The 20750-nt window shown below is 45.1% G+C and overlaps 1 long non-coding RNA gene across 1 annotated transcript in view; it reads right to left on the reverse strand.

Annotated features, from left to right (window-relative positions):
- The window catches only part of LOC114815516, a 160270-nt gene extending 140725 nt beyond the window's left edge, over positions 1 to 19545 (reverse strand). The window contains exon 1 of the long non-coding RNA XR_003763301.2: positions 19243 to 19545. This is a non-coding gene — a long non-coding RNA (uncharacterized LOC114815516). The remainder of the gene's footprint in view (positions 1 to 19242) is intronic.
- Between the last annotated feature and the right edge of the window lie 1205 nt (positions 19546 to 20750).

Here is a 20750-nt window from a genome sequence, read left to right on the forward strand (position 1 = left end):
ACAGACCTTCTTTTTACATTTGTTACTGAAACTGCAGCCTCAGAGGTGCTGGGCTTCAGCACCCATATAAGGGAAATATGGGGCAAGAGAGGAGTAGGACCAGGCAAAGTGTGGGAGAAACAAGGTGCGGGGGGGGAGGCAAGAGCAGGAAGGCGGGGGGGGAAGGCAAGAGCGGGAAGGGGGGAAAAAAGGCAAGAGCGGGAAGGGGGGGGGAAAAGGCAAGAGTGGGAAGGGGGGAGAAAAGGCAAGAGTGGGAAGGGGGGAGAAAAGGCAAGAGCGGGAATGGGGGGAAAGGCAAGAGCGGGAAGAGGGGGAAAAAGGCAAGAGGGAGGGGGGAAAAGGCAAGAGAAGGAGGGGAGAAAAAAGGCCAGAGTGGGAGGGGAGAAAAAAGGCCAGATGGGAGGGGGAGAAAAGGCCAGAGTGGGAGGGGGGAAAAGGCAAGAGTGGGAGGGAGGGAAAAGGCCAGAGTGGGAGGGGGAAAAAAGGCAAGAGTGGGAGGGAGGGAAAAAGACAAGAGTAAGGAGAGGCCGAGAACAGCAAGAGGGTTAGAGGGAAAAATGGACTAGTTGCCCCACACAGCCCAGTACAAACTATTTCTCCTAGCAGAACTAGAGGAAGCTTTCTTTTTTAAGAACAGGGCTGGGCAGATGTTTTGACTTGAGAACCCCATCTGGATATGAAATTGTATAGTGGCCCATGAATGTTTAAGTAATTAACAGGAGTGGGCTTACTCTCTTCCTTCTCCTCCTCCTCCGCCTGCCCTCTGTTCCTCTGGGGCTGGTTCTGCAGTGCCAGGGTATGCTGCTCTGAGATGGGGAAACTGAGGCCTCAACCATGCATCCTGTCCCTGAGGATGAGGGCTTGGGCCCCTCCTCCTCTTCACCCACCTCCCCCTGCCTCTCCTGCAGTGGAACTGGAAGACCACCGTTTGGTTCCCCACTGGGAGAATGGAGACAGAATGAGGCAGAGAAACACTGTCTCCCAACAAGTCAAGCTCCCATTACAACCGTTTGGGAGCGGCGAGAATGAGAAATGATGGTTATCGGTTTGGGCTTCAAAGCACTGGAAAGGCAAATGAGGAAGGGGACGGGACAAGCAAAGCCCCAGTCCGAAATTAAACCGGGTGGAGAATGAGTCATCGTAGAGATAGGCGAAAATAATCGCTTCCATCAGAAACCATCAGAAGCCAAAGCCTCAGTTCCCGCTGTCCGCCTGGCAACCGTGAAGTTTCCTAATGCTCTCCTTTCACCCTAAGCTATTTATTTCCTGATTGGACAATATAACAAGTTTAGTAAGTGCCTATCGGTTACAGAGAAGCAGCCAATCAAAAGATGATTCAGCTGTTAAGAAGAGGCAAGAGTCAGGCAATAGCACTGATAGGGAAGGTGAAGTTACTGTGCACGGTGGACTTGGGAAATTTAGAGTCAGATTTAGCGGGAAGAGGAGGAGAAACAGGCCCTTCTGCTTTTTTTTAATGCTATCTAAGCGCTTACTATATGCCAGGTACGGAGGCTCGGTCTTAATCCCCATTTTCCAGATTAGTTAACTGAGGCCCAGAAAAGTGGATTGACTGGGCCAAGGTCATACAGCAGACAGGTGGCAGAGGCAGGATTAGAACCCAGGTCCAGGCCCATGCTGTAGCCACACCTACTCTCCCTCCCCCTTACCTCATATAGGCCTCAGAGTGTAATTTCTTGATTGTATTGCAACTACTCAGGCTCTTAGCACAGTCCTTGGAACAAAGTAAGTGCCTCACAAATACCACTAATTAGCATACTGTAAAAACAACAATTTTCTAAGATCACAAAATATTTTGAGACAACTGAGAAAAGAGTGTTTATCAGATTTTATGCAAATGAGTTCAAGTCCAGTAGTGAAGTTCAATTCTGGGGACAATAATAATTGTAGTATTTAAGTACTTACTATGTGCCAAATACTGTATTAACCACTGGGGAAGATACAAGATCATCAGGTCCCACATGGGGCTCACATTCTAAGTAGGAGGGAGCACAGGTATTGAATCCCCATTTTGCAGATGAGGGAACGGAGGCAGAGAGAAGTGAAGTGACTTGCCCAAGGTCACACGGCAGGTAAGTGGTGGAGCCGCTGTTAGAACTCATGTCCTTTGACTCCCAGGCCCGTGCTTTTCCCACTAGGCCAGGCTGCTTCTCTATGGAAATGGAAAGGGATGGAAAGGGCTGGGGGAATAACTGATTTTCAGCAAAGTGATGCAGATAGTACAGTGCTCTGCAAACAGTGAGAGCTCAATAAATGATTGATTGATATAGAGATTTCCAGGAAAGGGAACTTGAGATGACGGGAAGATCTTGTCCACCCTTAGCCCTAGTGAAATCCATCAACCAATAAATACCATTTACTGAGCGCTTACTCGGGGGAGGAGCACTGTACTAAACGCTTTGCAGAGAACGACAGAACTAAAAACCATTCATTCAATCATTCAATCATATTTATTGAGCGCTGAGTGCAGAGAACTGTATTAAGCACTTGGGAGAGTGCACTATCCTGTCCTCCAAGAGTTTACCATCTTAATAGCGTTGGCATCTTGGGTTTCCTGATTTCTATTTTCCACTAGGCCATCTGCTCCCAAAGAAGTAAGGTTCTTAGAAAGAGGTAATTTGTGCCTTGATTCTGCTACTTCCAAAACATATCTGCTCTCTGGGTCCACTCTAGATATGAGACTTTTCCCTAAATAAGAATGACCGCATCAGGAAGGGAGAAGTTTAAGTGGAAAATTTGAGTACATGAAAATTTGTTCAGATTTCCATCTGTTGGTATTCACGCAAGCATTAAGACAAAAGCCACAATTTCACCACAGAATATTCTAATGTACTATTCTGCAGATTTCCTTTCCCAGACAAGAAACAAAGCATGTATCATGTCGTCCATTAGAGCAGCTTGCAATTTTCATCCTATTCCTCTAGTCCTTCACTGCCGAAAAACCCAAATCCTTTTCCAATGATCCTGATTGCATAGCCAAGAGTTTTGTCGCATAAAGTGGATACTAATTATTCAATTGGGGTTTCCATGACAACTGACTTTGTTCATGAGGCCAAATGTCAGTACCTTTCAAGGTGGCAGAACAAAAGGAAAAAACCCTAGAGTTGCAGATATTATATATTGCATTAAAATGACATATATATATATAAAAGGGTATATATTTGTGTGTTATAAGTATATACATTTTTTTAAACTAGACATTAATAAGAGAGCATTATCTCATTGTGAGAACTGGTAGGAAACTCAGTTACAATAGCCTGGAAAAATCATCACACTTTTGACCTTAACTGATTCCTAATCCAGGCTATTTTTTCTTGATCTTAACATTTGTTTCTTGAACTCCAACGCAAAAATGTGAGGTTTACTTGGATAAATTCTTCCGATATCCTCTCATAAATTGTCCCTCGCCCCACCCCCATAAAAAAAAAGTCACGGCTGCCACAAAGATACTCAAATTAAAAAATCCTGCGGGAAAATCTAGTCCAATATCCTCGCCGATATTTTAGTAGTAGTAAAGGCTTGTATCGAGAACCCACTGGGAGCGATGCACTGCACTAAACACTTGGGAGAGTACACCAGAAGCGTGAGACATGAGGGGCATACACTCCCTTGGTCTTTAGAGGAAAATTAATCCCCTCTAAATGGCTACATCTGTTAGGATGTATTTACTGAGTACTGACACTCAACCCTCCACCTCCCAAGAGTTACAATCATCATCATAATAATGGTATTTGTAAAGTCATAAGTGCTTACAGTGTACCCAAGCACTGTACTAATCTCTGGAGTTGATACAATACAACCAGATCAGAGACAGTCCCTGCCTCAAATGGGGCTCACAGTTTAAGAGGAAGAACAGATATTTCTTCCTCATTTTTCAGATGAGACAACTAAGGTGCAGAGAAGTTAAGTGACTTACCCAAGGCTTGTGGAGAAGTACAGCCCGAAACCTAAGTCCTCTTACTCCGAGTCCACACTGCTTGCAAGTGAGTTTCTAAGTGAGTATAGTTGGCTCCCTGAATTTGGGTGAAACATCTCAGGAGACAACTTTGCACTTTGGGTGCGGGAACAGTTGAGGGGAATCAATTCATCAATGGTATTTAGTGAGCATCTACCGTGTGCCGAGCACAGTGCTATGCACCTGTGACAATAGAGCAGGGTTGCCAGATACGAGAAATTTCCGGGATGTGGGGCTTCCTCATGGGGTTGGGAGAGATTTCCCCAGAGTGAGGTAAGAAAAAGACCGAAGAGAGAGAGAAGCAGTGTGCCATTGCCAACGTGAACTAGTCTCTGTACTTCAATTTCATCTATCCCACCATGGACCCCTCACTCACGTCCTCCCTGGCCTGGGCCTCCCGCCCCCTTCATATCCAACACTCCGCTCTCCCCACCTTCAAAAGTATCCTTTAAAAAAAAAAAAATATTCCAAGAGGGCTTTGTTGACTAAGCTCTTATTTCCTCTACTCACCCTCCCCTCTGTGTCACCTATGCACTGGACTGTGTACCTCTATAGCACTTTGATACTCATAATAATAACTGTAGTATTTGCTAAGTGCTTACTATGTGCCAGGCACTATGTTAAGTGCTGAGGTGGATCCAAGCAAATCGGGTTGGACACAGTCCCTGAGCCACATCGGGCTCTCAGACTCAATCCCCGTTTTCCAGATGAGGTAACTGAAGCCCAGAGATGTGAAGTGACTTGACAAGCAGACAAGTGGCAGAGCCGGGATTAGAACCCATGACCTTCTGGCTCCCAGTCCCGTGCTTTATCCACTACACCATGTTGCTTCCCCGCTTATCCCAGCACTGGAGCAGTTATGCACACATCTTCACACATTGCTATTTCCCCTAGCTCTAATCTAATTCCTGTTTCCCCCTCTTTGGCTCCTCGTGTCTGTTTACTGTTATATTGTAAAGAGTGCTGTTATATTGTACTCCCAAGAGTACATTGTAGCAGAGCTGATAGACACATTCTCTATACTCTCCCAAGAGTACAGGGTTCTGCCAATATTAAATGCTCAATAAATACCACTATTTGATAAGCAAAGGGTGTCATTAGGACCTGAATGGAAAAGTCTCTGCATTAATTTGCAGCAGTCCTATAATTGCTGACCGCATCCTTCCATGGAATCTATTCTACTGCCCCTGAGGTTCTCCTCAGGCCCTGGCAAACAGTTACCGCTTCTGAAACCCGGCAGAAGAAGGGGAAGCTGGGCACTCGAAACAGACCTACCAGGTATAAAAGTAGCCAGTGTCACATCAGTACCGGACAATCAACGGGCTAGCTGAAAACTCAACAATCCGGTACCTAGGAAGTCCATAGAAATCCAGATAAATGGAGTTCAGTATCAGCTGGCCCAAGAGGTCTTCTTGGAAGCTCAGCCTGCTTGTTAAGTGAGGATAGGGCAATCTCACACCAAGTCACATTTTATTTTGAAAACCTGGGCCATGTCTCCAGGGTAGAAATCTCAAAAATATTTCTGTCACAGTAACAGGATCTAGATAAGCAGTCCCAGTCAATTGACCTCGGGAGAAAGTGGGCCCTAGAATAAGAATAGCCCATGGTGCCAGCAGAGGCTAAGTTATCAGGCTGCAGGAATCGAGAGTCTGTTCCAGGAATGGTGCTTCAGATGGACCCTGTTTTGATTTGTTATCAGGGAATCCACACCACAACAGATAAACAGGACACTTGGAGAACTATTCCTCCTGGTTCTACAAGGATTCTCTTGGGTATCATAGATTCTGACCTAACCATTAAAATAAACCATGATATATTTGCCATTTAGAAAAAACACTATCTGTAGAAAAAAATTCACCTTTGCCAAACTGTACCCTGGAATAAAATTAGTAAGGGGAGTTGTAGAATCCTATTTCCTGAAGGTCTTTCAAAATAGATGGACATTTGTCTGAGACAGTTTAGGCCTGGGCCATCCTGGAGTTTGGGGAAGAGGGACATTGAGCCATTTTAACAATTGGGCAAAATATATTCATTCAGTCCTATTTATTGAGCACTTTCTATGTGCAGAGCGCTCTAAGAATTTGATCATCATAATCCCTGCCCTCGGGAAGCTTACAATCATTCCTCTCCCTCGCCTCCTTTCTCCACCCAGTCCCCGCTTTGGGCTCTCCATTGGTCTGGTAAAGGGTGTATGCATATAGAGGGAAGCGGCCTTGTTTCCAGCGGGAATGGGACGAGGTGACCTTAGATCTTATGCTGTGTTCCTTAGGATCTCATTGGCCGACCCCCCACCACGCATACACCACCACATTCCCCTACAAGTTTCACAAGTCTGGGACACTTCCACCCTTCAAATCTACATTAGGTATTCTCAATCTTTTTTTTTTTTTTAAATGGTACGGACTAAGCGCTAAGGGCGGTACGAGATAATGAAGGCAGATACATTCTCTGTCCCACACGGTGCTCACGGTCTAAGTAGGAAGGAGAACAGGTTTTGAATCCACATTTTCTACCAATGAGGAAACAGGCCAGAGAAGTTGTGACTTTTTTTGTTTTTAATGGTATTTGTTAATCTCTTGCGATGTGTCAGGCACAGTATTAAGTAGTGGGATAAATACAAGACAATCAGGTTCGACACAGTTCACATCACATTTTGGGCTCACAGTCTTGATCCCCATTTGACTTAATGTCCTGCCTCTGACCCGGAATGCCCTCCCTCTTCATATCAGACACAATTATTCTCCCCATCTTCAAATCCTAACTGAAGGCAAATCTCCCGAGAAGTTTTCCCTGACTAGCTCATTTCCTCTGTTCCTACGCCCTTCTACATCACCCTGAATTGCACCCTATTATTCACTGCTCCCTCAGCACCTATCTACATATCTGTAATTTATTTATATTAACATCTGTCTCCCCCTCTAGACTATAAACTTACTGTAGGCCAGGAATGTGTCGACCAACTCTGTTATATTATACTCTCCCAAGCCCTTAGACAGTAAGCGTGCAATAAATACAACTGAATGATTGATTTTACAGATGAGGTAACAGACTCAGAAAAGTCAAGCTGGGCATAGAGAAGCAGTAGTTCCCAGTGGATAGAACAAGGGTCTGGGAGTCAGAAGGACCTGGGTTCTAAATCTGGCTCTGCCACTTGGCTGCTGTGTGACCTTGGGCAAGTCACTTCACTTCTCTGTGCATCAGTTATCTCATCTGTAAAATGGGGATTAATATTGTGAACCCCATGTGGGGCAGGGACTGCGTCCAACCTGGTTATCTTGTATCTACCCCAGTGCTTAGAACAGTGCCTGGCACATAGTAAGCGCTTAAATACAATAAAAAAAGTGCTTTGACACTTGGGTTGTGCCACACTGCTTCTCCAGCACCCTCATTTTGCCTCTCCGAAATCTCCCTCTTGAGCTGCTTCCAGGGATTTAATCGGTCCCTCTCCAAACAAGGCCGGGGAATTTCTTGACCTTTCCCTCCCAACAATTTCAAGAATATTTTCAGGAGCCAAGCAAAATACAATTAAGCCTCTAAATGAAGATGCAAACAAACAGCAGTATTTTCTCAAGAGCCATTCAAGTGCCTGATGAAGTTGAAAATAAGGGATTTTCTTAAGTGACCCTCTTCAGGTAGCTGCACAATAACTAATACCATGAGGCTACTTTTAAAATTCAGGAAAAGATTTTTAGTACTAGCATTTGCCACCAAACAATACCGTAACTTGCCCTTGCCTCTACTTTCTCTCTGATTAGCAGCTCTTAAGAGCTGCTTTTGCCCTTCAGTCAGTCAGCTTGGTAATGACAGAAAATAAACACACAACCCAGCAGCAAATAAAAGCCCATTAACACTGCTCCTGAGACCCTAAACCGTTTTTCTCCATATCCCTTGCGAATTTTTGAAACGACAATTATAGCCTGTCAAATTTAAACTTTTAAAATGTGCCTGCCACTCAAACGTGTTCGGAAAAACAACCCTAAATTAACCTATACACACTTCTTACAGCTCTCTTTTCAACTCAGGGTAAAAATATATGAACACACAGGAAAACCCCTGTAGATTTGGCTACTGTGTCTACTAAGTCCTGGCCAGCATCAGCAAAGGGAAATGGGTTCAAATCCCCCAGCATCTGTATGATGTCACCCCCGATTAGACCGTGAGTCCGTCACTGGGCAGGGATTGTCTCTATCTGTTGCCGAATTGTACATTCCAAGCGCTTAGTACAGTGCTCTAAACATAGTAAGCACTTTGGCACTTCTCCTCATCATCATTAGCATTTATTGAGCACTTACTGTGTGCAGAACACTGTACTGAGCCTTGGGAGAGTACAGTACAGAGTTGGTAGATATTTCCTGCCCACAACAATCTGAGCATTTTCTCGACATGCTCCTAGCCTAGACTGTATGTCCCACCTGATTATCTTGTGTAATAACGATAGTCTATTTGTTAAGTGCTTACTGTGTGCCAGGCACTGTACTAAACGCTGGGGTAGTTACAAGCAAATTGAGTTGAACACAGTCCCTGTCCCATATGGGGCTCACAATCTCAATTCCCATTTTACAGATGAGGGAAGGGAGGTGAAATCAAGTGACTTGCCCAGGGTCACACAGCAGACGAGTGGCTCATATCCACCCCAGCACTTCAAACAGGGCTTGTCACAGTGTAAGTGGAAAGCAGACTTGTGTTTTAATCCCAGCTCCCTCACTTGTCTGCTGTATGACCTTGTGTGAGTCACTTAACTTGTGTGCCTCAGTTACTTCATCTGAAAAATGGGGATTCAGACTGCGAGCCCCACGTGGGACACGGACTGTGCCCAACCTGATTAGCTTGAATCCACCCCAGCACTTAGTACAGTGCCTGGGATGTAGTAAGCACTTAAATGCCATTAAAAAAGTATAATTAATCTGGTCGTGAGCAAGAGGTGCCAGAAATTTGTGCAAAGGAAAAGTCACTTTGGATGATCTCAGGTTTGCATTACTTGTCTAATTCGTATTGTTAAACTGCTCAGGACAGTACAAAAATCCAGGATTGTCCTGAACATAGTGGCGGCCTAACCTGCAGATATTTCTTGGGCACACTATGTGCTTTCCTCATTCTCAGAGGAATCTTAATGCAGTACCTGAACATTTTTTCCTTCCGTAAAAATACAACTCTAAAAACAAGGAAGCCAACTGATCCCGATCTGGAGGGCTGCATATTGTTTTTAGAAACATATGACTTTCTATTCCCAAGGTTTTGTAAATTCCGATGTCTTGATGCTCGAGTTCTACACAATCTCTCTGCTACTTGAAAATGTTTCAGATTGAAGCTGGGGATACGGGTTGCCTGCTCCAATCATAGAAATTTCTATGCAGAGAAATGTCAGTAGAAAAAGAATTAAAGTGTTGATTTCGGTGTTGGGATAAATTGACAGTGTAGTTAGGAAAAACAAAAATGATGATGGTATTATAGGAAGAAAATAAGTCACTTAAAAACCAAATGCTCCCTTGTGAAACTAATGATTTAATAAGTAGAAGAAAAGGGGTCATGTTAAAATATCTATGAAAATAACCAGTAAATGTAAATATTACAAACTACTAGTAATCCATAATCAAGGATGTTGTCTACGAGCTCTGTTTTACTGTACTCTCCCAAGCGCTTAATACAATGCTCCGCACACGGTAAGCACTCAACAAATGCAACTGATAAAATAAGATCGATTGATAACCCAAACTAATAAATTCAATATTCCTGTCAGCAGCCAGTTCACCTGTTAATAACCCCCCTTCACTTCCACGTTTGCATGATTCCTTGGAGTGGTGTTCCTGCTCCTTTAAACGCCACTCCAAACCTGGCACTCTAATTCTCTAGCACTTATACTCAACTTTATATTCACAAACTGTTTTTCATTGGTTTTGTAAGTGTTTATTCCCCGCAGTAACATTCAGGAGAAAATTACTACTTTTGTTCTTAATTTACAGACAAATAAATTGAAGCCAAGAGAAAATAAGTGATTTTATCAAGGTCCAATGAATTCAGTGTGGATAGGAATTAGTTGCCGCAACCAAATGGGTTTCCAGTTGGCCGCTTCCCTCTGTCGTAACCAGCTCTCCTATCTCATGCCTTGATGCCAAACCTCAGGAAGTGGCTTGGCTTAGTGGAAAAAAACGTGGGCCTGCGAGTGAGAGGACCTGGGTTCTAATCCCAGCTTGACCGCTTGCTTGCTGTGTGATCTTGGGCAAATAACTTCTCTGTGCTTTGCTTTTTCAGCTCTAAAATGGGAATTCATTTCCTGTTCTCCCTCCCACTTTGACTGTGGGCCCCTCGTGGGTCCAAGATTGTGTCCAACCTGGTTAACCCATATGTACCCCAGCACTTAGAACACAGGGCTTGACACAAAGTAAGCACTTTAACAAATACCATAATAATTATGATTAGATCGGAGAATGCGGCGCTAGTGGGGCCTATTGAATTGAGCCCGGGCCTAGGAGTTGGAAGGATTTGGATTCTAATCTAAAAGTTTCTCCACCACCTTGTGTGCCATGAAAACTTGGGCAAGTCACTTGACTTCTCTGTGTCTCAGTTACCTCATCCATAAAATGAGGATAAAAACTGTGAGTCCCATGTGGGAAAGGGACTGTGTCCAATCCGATTCCCTTCTATCTACCCCAGCGCTGAGTATGGTGCTTGGAACATAGTAAATGCTTAAATACCACAATCATCATTATCGTCGTTCAAGCAATGGAGTTTTCAAGTAAGCCTCACAATCCCTGTATTTTTCCATAGCATTTGCAGCGCATCGCTTCACTTTGTTGACTAAGTGTTAGATGCTGTAGTTTCCGGCAGCACAAAGATCTGCAAGCATTTCTCAGTTTATTAAAAATCAATAAATAATAGTGTTATTGAGTGCCTACTGAATGCAAGGCCTACGCTCTTGAGAGCGCAGCCTTAGTGGAATGAGCTCAGGACTGGGAGGGAAGAGACCCAGATTCTAATCCCAGCTCTGCACGTTTGGCTGCTCTGTGACCTTGGGCAAGTCCGTTAACCTCGCTGTGCTTCGCTTTCCTCATCTGTAAAATGGGAACTAAATGCCTGTTTCTCTCCTACCTGGACTGCGAGCCCCACGTTGGACAGGTTCTGAGGGCAGAGCAGGTCCGGACGGGGAAGGGGAATCAGCCGTGGTGAGCTGCCAACTCTCAGTTTACCCCAGACATCCTTGACAGTGACAGTGACTACTCAATCAACCTTTAGGACTCTGTACTCCTCCCCAAGCACTCCTGCACCCTGACATTCATTATCCAACCAAACCGCAACTCCGCCGCCTCCATCCCGTCAGTCGGTCAGGTAACGTGCAGGCAGGGCTCTAGGCGGAGCAGCAAAGGTGTGGCAAGATGTGTTTCCTTACACCAAATGCAGAAACACACATACACACACAATCTAAACCTGAAGCAGCACAGTCTAGTGGCTACAACACAGGCCTGGGGTCTAATTCCGGCTCTGCCACTTATCTGACGCTTGACCTCGGGTAAGTCATGTCACTTCTCTGTGCCTTAGTCACCTCGTCTGCAAAATGGGGATTAAGACTGTGAGTCCCACGTGGGACATGGACTGTGTCCAACCTGGTACCTAGGAAATGCTTAAATACCACTTAAAACACATACGTACAGACACACAAAGCTTCTACGAGTCTGTGGCAAATTTCAAAATCTCCTTCCACAAGACCTCACTGAATACAACCTAATTACCACACTAGACAAAAAGTCTTCCCGTCAGTGATGCAGGCACATCCTAAGAATAGGTAATAAAGTCTGTCTATTTTTGACCTTAGCTAATAGAGGGTGATTGACAGAGGCGAATAGTCTCTGACAAGTTGTAAACCAAAAAAAGTGAACCGGGTCATTTTTTTCCCCCCTTTTTGAGTTCTGAGGGGTCGCTTCCTGCCATAATAAAATAATCATGAATAATATCATCCCAGGAAAAAACCACCATGCTGCAGGCTAGCCTGGCCTTTTCTACTTGGTTAATTTTCCATCCCTGAAGTGAATGAAAAGCCCAAGGCTCCTCCACTGTCTTGGCAGAGACTGGCTGCCCTGCGAAAGAAAAGCAATTTAGAAGAACTTTGTCGGAGGCTGTGAAAGGGGAAAGATTAACTGCCAGATATCATCTTACATTTATTTGCACAGCACTGGAGCTTTTGGGAATTAACGTGGCCTAGGGGAAAGAGCACATGTCTGGGCTTCCGTGTGGCTTAGTGGATGAGAGCCCGGGCCTGGGAGTCAGAAGGACCTGGGTTCTAATCGCAGCTCCACCACGTGTTTGCAGCATGACCTTGGGCAAATCACTCCATTCTCTAGGCCTCAGTTACCTCATCTGTAAAATGGGGATTAAGACTGTGAGCTCCCTGTGGGATAGAGACTGTGTCCAACCCGATGAACTTGTAACTTGTAACTTGTAGAGAAGCAGCGTGGCGCAGTGGAAAGAGCACGGGCTTTGGAGTCAGGGCTCATGAGTTCGAATCCCAGCTCTGCCACTTGTCAGCTGTGTGACTGTGGGCAAGTCACTTAACTTCTCTGTGCCTCAGTTCCCTCATCTGTAAAATGGGGATTAAGACTGTGAGCCCCACGTGGGACAACCTGATTCCCCTGTGTCTACCCCAGTGCTTAGAACAGTGCTCTGCACATAGTAAGCGCTTAACAAATACCAACATTATTATTATTAACTCCCCCAGCGTTTAGAACAGCACTGGGCACATAGTAAGTGCTTAGCAAATACCATAATTATTATTACAATTATTATAAGACCACTTGGATTCTAATCCTGACTCCACCACTTAATAATAATTTTGATATTTGTTAACCTCTTACTATGTACCAGGCACTGTTCTAAGCGCTGAGGTGGATACAAGCAAATTGGGTTGAAAACATCCCTGTTCCCACATGGGCCTCACAGTCTCAATCCCCATTTTAAAGATCAGGTAACTGTGGCACAGAGAAGTGACTTGCCCATGGTCACCCAGCAGACAAGTAGCGGAGCCGGGATTAGAACCCATAATCTTCTGACTCCCAGGCCCATGTTCTATCCACTGCGACATGCCGCTTCTCTATCTGTTGTGTGACCTTGGGCGAGTCATTCAATTTACCCGTGCTTCAGTTTCCTCATCTGTCAAATGGGGATTCGATTCCCTTTCTCTTTCGTACTTAGACCGTGAGACCCATGAGGGACAGGGTCCATGTCCAGCATGCTTATCTTGTATCTGCCCAGCACTTAGTGCAGTGCTCGGCACATAGTAAGCACTTACATGCCGCCGTTTTCGTTATATTTAAAACCCCAAATCCCATTCAAATGGTGGTATTTATTGAGCGCTTACTGTGTGCAGAGCACCATACCATGTGCATGGGAGAGTACACTACAGTGGGTTGAAACAATCCCTGCCCTTAATGAGTTTATAGTTTAATGGGGGAAACAGACACTAAAATGAATTCCAGAAAGGGGGAGCTGCAGAGCATTATGTACATTAGGGCTGTGAGGTTGGGGTTGAGTCTCAAAGTGCTTTGAGGATGCAGAAGCCCAGAAATTAACCATCAAACGGTAAGATAAAGAAGTACCATAAATTGATGACTAGCCAATAGTTAAAACTCTGAGACTTGATAAAAGCCACCTTCTCAAGTTGATCTTAAAAAATAAACAGCAAACAGGTAAGGAAGGCAAGGTGAATTAGGAGACAGCAGCATGGCCTAGTGGATAGAGCCTAGGCCTGCGAGTCAGAGAACCTGGGTTCTAATCCCACTCAATAATAATAATAATAATGGTATTTGTTAAGTGCTTACTTTGTGCCAAGCACTGTTCTAAGCAGTGGGGTAAATACAAGGTAATCAGGTTGTCCCACTTGGGGCTCACAGTCTTGATCCCCATTTTCCAGAGGAGGTAACTGAGGCACAGAGAAGTTAAGTGACTTGCCCAAAGTCACCCAGCTAAGTGGCAGAGTCGGGATTGGAACCCACGACCTCTGATTCCCAGGCCCGAGCTCTTTCCACTGAGCCATGCTGTTTCTTTCGAATAGACACTTGTCTGCAGTGTGACCTTGGGCAGCTTGTTTCACTTCTCTGGGCCTCAGTAACCTCCATCTGTAAAATAAGGATTAAGACTGTGAGCCCCAGGAGGGATGCGGACTGTGTCCAACCTGATTACCTTGTATCTACTCCGGTGCTTAGTACAGTGCCGGGCACATCGTAAGCGCTTAACAGATAGCATTAAAAAAAACAAACCAGGAGTCCTTAGGGGGCTGAGAGGATTAATCAGGGAATGCTTAATGCTCAGCAAAGCAGGTGGCTCTTTAGAAAGGCTTTGAAGAAGGCGAAGGAGGTGGTTTGGCGATTCTCAAGTGAGAGGGCTTAAGGAGGGGAGGGGAAAATAGGGCAGCTGCAATCCGTCAGCTGCCTGGAAGCCAAGAACATGAGACATACTGGGGCAAGTCACAACTTCTCTGTTCCTCAGTTTCCTCATCCATAAAATCCCCACTCTCCCTACCATTTGGTTGGATTATAAACCGACGTGGGATGGTGACAGAGTCCGATCCTATCAATCAGTGGTATTTACTGAACACTACGTGCAGAGCGCTGGGCAGAGCGCTTGGGAGAGTACAATTCAGCAGAATAAGCAAGCACGTTCGCTTCCCATAAGAAGCTTACAGTCTAGAAGGGGAGACAGACATTAATATGAAAAATTTATAACGTACAATTTAAAGATATGAACCTAAGTGGGGTTGGGGCTAATAGTAAATAATAATGTTGGCATTTGTTAAGCTCTTACTACCTGCAGAGCACTGTTCTAAGCGCTGGGGTAGATACAGGGGAATGAGGTTGTCCCATGTGAGGCTCACAGTCTTCACCCCCATTTTACAGATGAGGGAACTGAGGCACAAAGAAGTGAAGTGACTTGCCCACAGTCACACAGCTGACAAGGGGAAGAGTCGGGATTCGAACCCATAACCTCTGACTCCCAAGCCTGGGCTCTTTCCACGAAGATCACAGATCCAAGTGCATAAACAAGGCAGCAGGGAGAGTGAGTGGGGGAAAAAGAGGGCTTAGTCGGAGAAGGCCCCTTGGAGGATGATCTTGTAATAATAATAATAATGTTGGTATTTGTTAAGCGCTTACTATGTGCAGAGCACTGTTCTAAGCGCTGGGGTAGACATAGGGGAATCAGGTTGTCCCACGTGGGGCTCACAGTCTTAATCCCCATTTTACAGATGAGGGAACTGAGGCACAGAGAAGTTAAGTGACTTGCCCACAGTCACACAGCTGACAAGTGGCAGAGCTGGGATTCGAACTCATGAGCCCTGACTCCAAAGCCCGTGCTCTTTCCACTGCGCCACACTGCTTCTCTAACCCTCTTGTAACCCTCCTACCTAGACCGTGAGCTCCCTGTGGTACCTGACCATCTTGGACCTATCCCAGTGCTTAGCACATAGTAAGTGCTTAACCAGTGCCACATTTTTTTTTTATATTAATGCCTGTCTCCCCCTGCAGACGCTAAGATTGGGTGGGCAGCGAATGTGCCTGTTTGTTATATTGTACTCTCCCAAATGTTTAGTAGAGTGCTCTGTACACATAAGCCTTTGATAAATATGAATGAATTATTATTTAATTACCAGGGAGTAGCACATAATATGCACTTAATAAATGCTGTAACTAGAGTACTGTAATTATTATTATATTACCTATGTGCTTTAGTCCAGTGAGTAGCACATGCTATGCACTTCATAAATGCTTTAACTAGAGTACTATAAAGAATTTAACCAGTTTATATTATACAACTCAGAACTGAGCAAAACAACCAATAGCCCTTGTCATTTAGGATTAGAGAGACTATTATCTCCTGCATTCAGGAATATGCTGCATGTTATCTCATTACCATCACCGTGCCTCAGAGTGTCCCAAGGTTCGAGATCTTTAATGCATTCCACACTGTTATTAAGAACCACATTAGTTTCTAGAATCGATAAGAACCGTAACTTGAACTTCACCGTCCTCCACAGTCAATCAAATGCTCAGCTTTTAGTTTTTCCTCATTATATAGCACATGAAGTTTCTTTCGATATATAAAACTCTTGCAGTTGGTGTTTGTAGCAATCTGGCCCTTCTCCTTTCCTCCTTCACCTGAAGACCTTTACAGAGTGATTTTGCCACGTTGGAGCAGAGTGTTCTCAGACCCAGTTCATTATTTTCCTACAGGGTCTTCAGTAATCTAGCACAGACCCACGGAATCTATCCTTTACATGTATGGAATTTTAAAATCCACACTTCCACTCCAGTATATTTTTTATGGCGTTGGTAAGGTACTATGTGCCAAGCACCGTATTAAGCATGGAGGTAAAGTTAAAACAGGGCAAGGGAATTAGGAAACCAGGTACAATTAACAATAGTATTTCAAAAGAGCTCTCTGCAAAAGTTCCAAATAATAGAATTTAAGTGCCTATGTGCCAAGAAGCGTACTAAGCGGTGGGGTAGATATAATAATAATAATAATATTTGTTAAGCACTATGTGCCAAGCACTATTCTACACTCTGGGATGGATTCAAGGTAATCGGGTTGTCCCACGTGGGGCTCACAGTCTTAATCCCCATTTTACAGATGAGGTAACAAGCACAGAAAGTGAAGTGACTTACCCAAAGTCACACAGTTGACAAGTGGCAGAGGCGAGATTAGAACCCATGACCTCCGCCTCCCAAGCCCATGTTCTTTCCACTAAGCCAGATCATCAAGTCCCATATGGGGCTCTCAGTCTTCAGTAGGAGAGAGAACAGGCACTGAATCCCCATTTTGCTGATGAGAAAGCTAAGCAGAGGGAAGTGAAGTGACTAGCCCAAGGTCACCTAGTAGACAAATGGCAGAGCTAGGATTAGAACCCAGGTCCTCTGACTCCTAAGCCTTTCCCATTAGGTGCCCCTTTCTTCTGCTTCTCCTTGAGGGCAAGGGATCATGTCTACCAACTTAATGTACCGTATAAGCTCATTGTGGGAAGGGAATGCGCCTGTTATATCTTTGTGCTGCACTCTCCCAAGCACTTAGTACAGTGTTCTGCACACAGTAAGTGCTCAAATACAATTGATTCTGCACAAGCGCTTAGTACAATACTCTGCACAAAGCACTCAAATACCACTGATTTACTGGAAAGCGCACGAAGAGGTACAGTTCCAAAGCCTCAATCAAGTCCCAGAGAAACAAGTCTCCATACAAAGAACAGGATCAGCACTTCAAGTCACACCAAAAGGAAAACCTGTATAAAGAAACTCCCAGATTCAATCAATAAGTTCACCAATGATACTTACTGAGCAATGTAGGAGGCTCTGGGGAGAGTCTAATACAATACATAGACTTTGAGCCACTCAAGGGACAAAATTAGTGTCATGAGAAGCAGCGTGGCTCAGAGGAAAGAGCACGGGCTTGGGAGTCAGAGGTCATGGGTTCGAGTCCCAGCTCCTCCACCTGCCAGCTGTGTGACTGTGGGCAAGTCACTTCACTTCTCTGGGTCTCAGTTACCTCATCTGTAAAATGGGGATTAAGACTGTGAGCCTCACATGGGCCACGTCCTCCCGCGGTCCCGGAACGCCCTCCCTCCTCACCTCCGCCAAACTGATTCTCTTCCCCTCTTCAAAACCCTACTTAAAACTCACCTCCTCCAAGAGGCCTTCCCGGACTGAGCTCCCCTTCTCCCTCTACTCCCTCTACCGCCCCCCCTTCACCTCTCCGCGGCTAAACCCTCTTTTCCCCCCCATCTCCCTCCGCTCCTCCCCCTCTCCCTTCCCATCCCCTCGGCACCGTACTCGTCCGCTCAACTGTATATATTTTCATCACCCTATTAATTTTGTTAATGAGATGCACATCGTCTCGATTCTATTTAGTCGCCATCGGTTTTTACGAGATGTTCTTCCCCTCGACTCTATTTACTGCCATCGTTCTCGTCTGTCCGTCTCCCCCGATTAGACCGTAAGCCCGTCAAACGGCAGGGACTCTATCTGTTGCCGACTTGTTCATTCCAAGCGCTTAGTACAGTGCTATGCACATAGTAAGGGCTCAATAAATACTATTGAATGAATGAACAACCTGATTACCCTTTATCTACCCCAGCACTTAGAACAGTGCTCTGCATATAGTAAGCACTTAACAAATACCAACATCATTATTATTAATGCCCACCTGTAAACTCTTCCCTAACAGTATAGTGCTCTGCAAAATAAGGGCTTCATGCTATTACCACTTCTAACAAAAATAGAAGTTAGTAGACGTGATCCTCCCCCTCAACGAGTTTGCAATCTAGTGAAATCCTCACAGGTATCAGAATAATCATCATGGTATTTGTTAAGCACTTACTATGGGCCAAGTACTGTTCTAAGCACTAGGGTAGATACAGGGTAATCAGGTTGTCCCCCGTGGGGCTCACAGCCTTAATGCCCATTTTACAGATGAGGTATCTGAGGCACAGAGAAGTGAAGTGGCTTGTGCAAGGTCATGCAACAGACGAGTGGTGGAGTCAGGATTAGAACCCACATCCTCTGACTCCCAAGCCTGAGCTCTTTCCGCTAAGCCACGCTAACCTCCCTGTTTCTTGTCCCTCCTTCCCTGGTTCCAAATGACATCATCCTACGACGTGGCGGAGACCAGCTAGAGTCCAAGGCTGCTTTTCTTCCACGTTACCAATCACTCACCTTGGTAGCCCGTGAGGTAATCATTTCGGTCTGGAAACATCAGGCCAAGAGGACGTAGAAGGTCTTGGCCAAAGTGAAACTCAGAAATCAAAGACCTGAGCACTGTGATTCACTCTGCCAACACAGACTAAGCAGAGCTGGCCACTCTGCAGCCCTCAAGATAAACCAACTGGAAAGGATGTTTTGGGGGGCTTCTTCCTCTAACACGATTGTTCATCGTGGTCCATGCTGTAAACCTAAAGGCTCTTACTGAACCTCTCCTACCATGATTATGACATGAATTTATCCAAAGGCTTAGAATTGCTCCCTTTTGAACTACTCGGTTGAAACCAAGAAGTAATTTACTCAGTGCCCAAATAACGATTTTGCAATCTATAAAGCTCTCAGGAGACACCGGCAAGTCAAGAAACATATTTATAGAGCAACAGAACAGTTTCTGCGAGCAAGAAAAGGCACAGAATGTAGGAGCTAGCTAGCCAAGAGTAACAAATGCCTTCCCAGGCCCTTCTTCTTCCATCCCCTTATTAGGCAAAAAGAGGCTAGGAGGAGGGCAGACCAACTCCTTAGCCTATTACAACTTACCCATGTCAAAGATTATCCATGGCATCATTGCATCCTGATGTGAATTTAGAAGATTTCAACCAGATCCTGATCGACTAAGGATTCCTCCCATGGGGGGCGGAGAGTGAAGGGGGCTTCCTAAAGGCAGCAACTACAGACACCCGGGCTGACATTCACACTCGAAAATCCAAGGAGCATTAGCCGAATCCAAAGGATCGTGAGCTGCTCTGGATTATTAGAGTTAGAGGATGGGGTGGATGGAAGGCCTGCTACAGCTTAAATCATATTGTATTTTGGCGACTCGAGTCTCTAGAATTCTTGCCTAAAAATGCAGTAAATGGCAACAGGAGCAGCACGGATGAGGAGAGCTAGTCCGGTGGCTCCTATCTCGCGGGGGTAGCTAATTGACCCTTCAACTGCCACAGCTGGGTTCAGCATCGCAGGTGGCTGAGAGGTGAGAGGTGTAATGAATTCATCAGCTGGGATTGCAGTGAGGCTATCAAATGAGCTGGGTGGGTTCAGCTGATCCACATTTCAACCACCAATTCCAACGGTTGTAGTCATAGTATCCGTTAAGCGCTGACTGCACGCAGAGCAGTCGGTCAGTTAATCGGATTTACTGAGTGCTTTCTGTGTGTGGAACACTGTACTAAGCGCTTGGGAGAGTACAATATGGCAACAGGACAGCTTACAACCTAGAGCTAAGCACTGGGAAAGGGTACACAGGTGATGTATTTGATGATGTTGTCTTGTGTTTGTTTTGTTCTGTTTTGCTTTGCCGTCTGTCTCCCCCGTTTAGACTGTGAGCCTGTCACTGGGCAGGGATTGTCTCTATCTGTTGCTGAATGGTACATTCCAAGTGCTTAGCACCATGCTCCGCACATAGTAAGCGCTCAATAAATACTATTAAATGAATGAATGAAAGGTGGGCATTAGAAGCAAGATGGCGTAGTGGATAAAGCACAGGTCTGGGAGTCAGAAGGACCTGGCTTCTAATCCTTGGTCTGCCACTTGTCTGCTGTGTGGCACTTAGGCAAGTCACTTCACTTCTCTGGGCCTCAGTTTCATCATCTGTAAAATGGGGATTAAGACTGTGAGCCCTATGTGGGACGGGGACTGCGTCCAACCCGATATGCTTGTATCCACCCCAGTACTTAGTATAGTGTCTGGCCCATAGTAAGTGCTTAACATATAGCACGATTAATATTATCATTGTTACTAGGTGCTGAGTTAGAAGCCCAATAATCACATCAGACACAGTTCCTGGCCCATGTGGGGCTCATAGAATTTCTCAATCCTTTAAAATCCATTTTCTGAATTCTTATGCATCAACCCACACCGATCTCTCCGCTTCTTCCGATCCCGTGGCAAGGCTGCGTCTCTCCACGCTGACCCCAGTTTGCTTAATTAACTGTACCTCAGCAGAGATGCCGTTTTACAATTATCAATTATTATATCCCTCATCTGAGAGGAGGCTGGAATATTTTTCACTAAATTACTCATCACATGCTAATCTTAAATTAGGGCTA

The sequence above is a fragment of the Ornithorhynchus anatinus genome, chromosome 12 (assembly GCF_004115215.2).
Source record: "Ornithorhynchus anatinus isolate Pmale09 chromosome 12, mOrnAna1.pri.v4, whole genome shotgun sequence".
NCBI lineage: Eukaryota > Metazoa > Chordata > Mammalia > Monotremata > Ornithorhynchidae > Ornithorhynchus > Ornithorhynchus anatinus.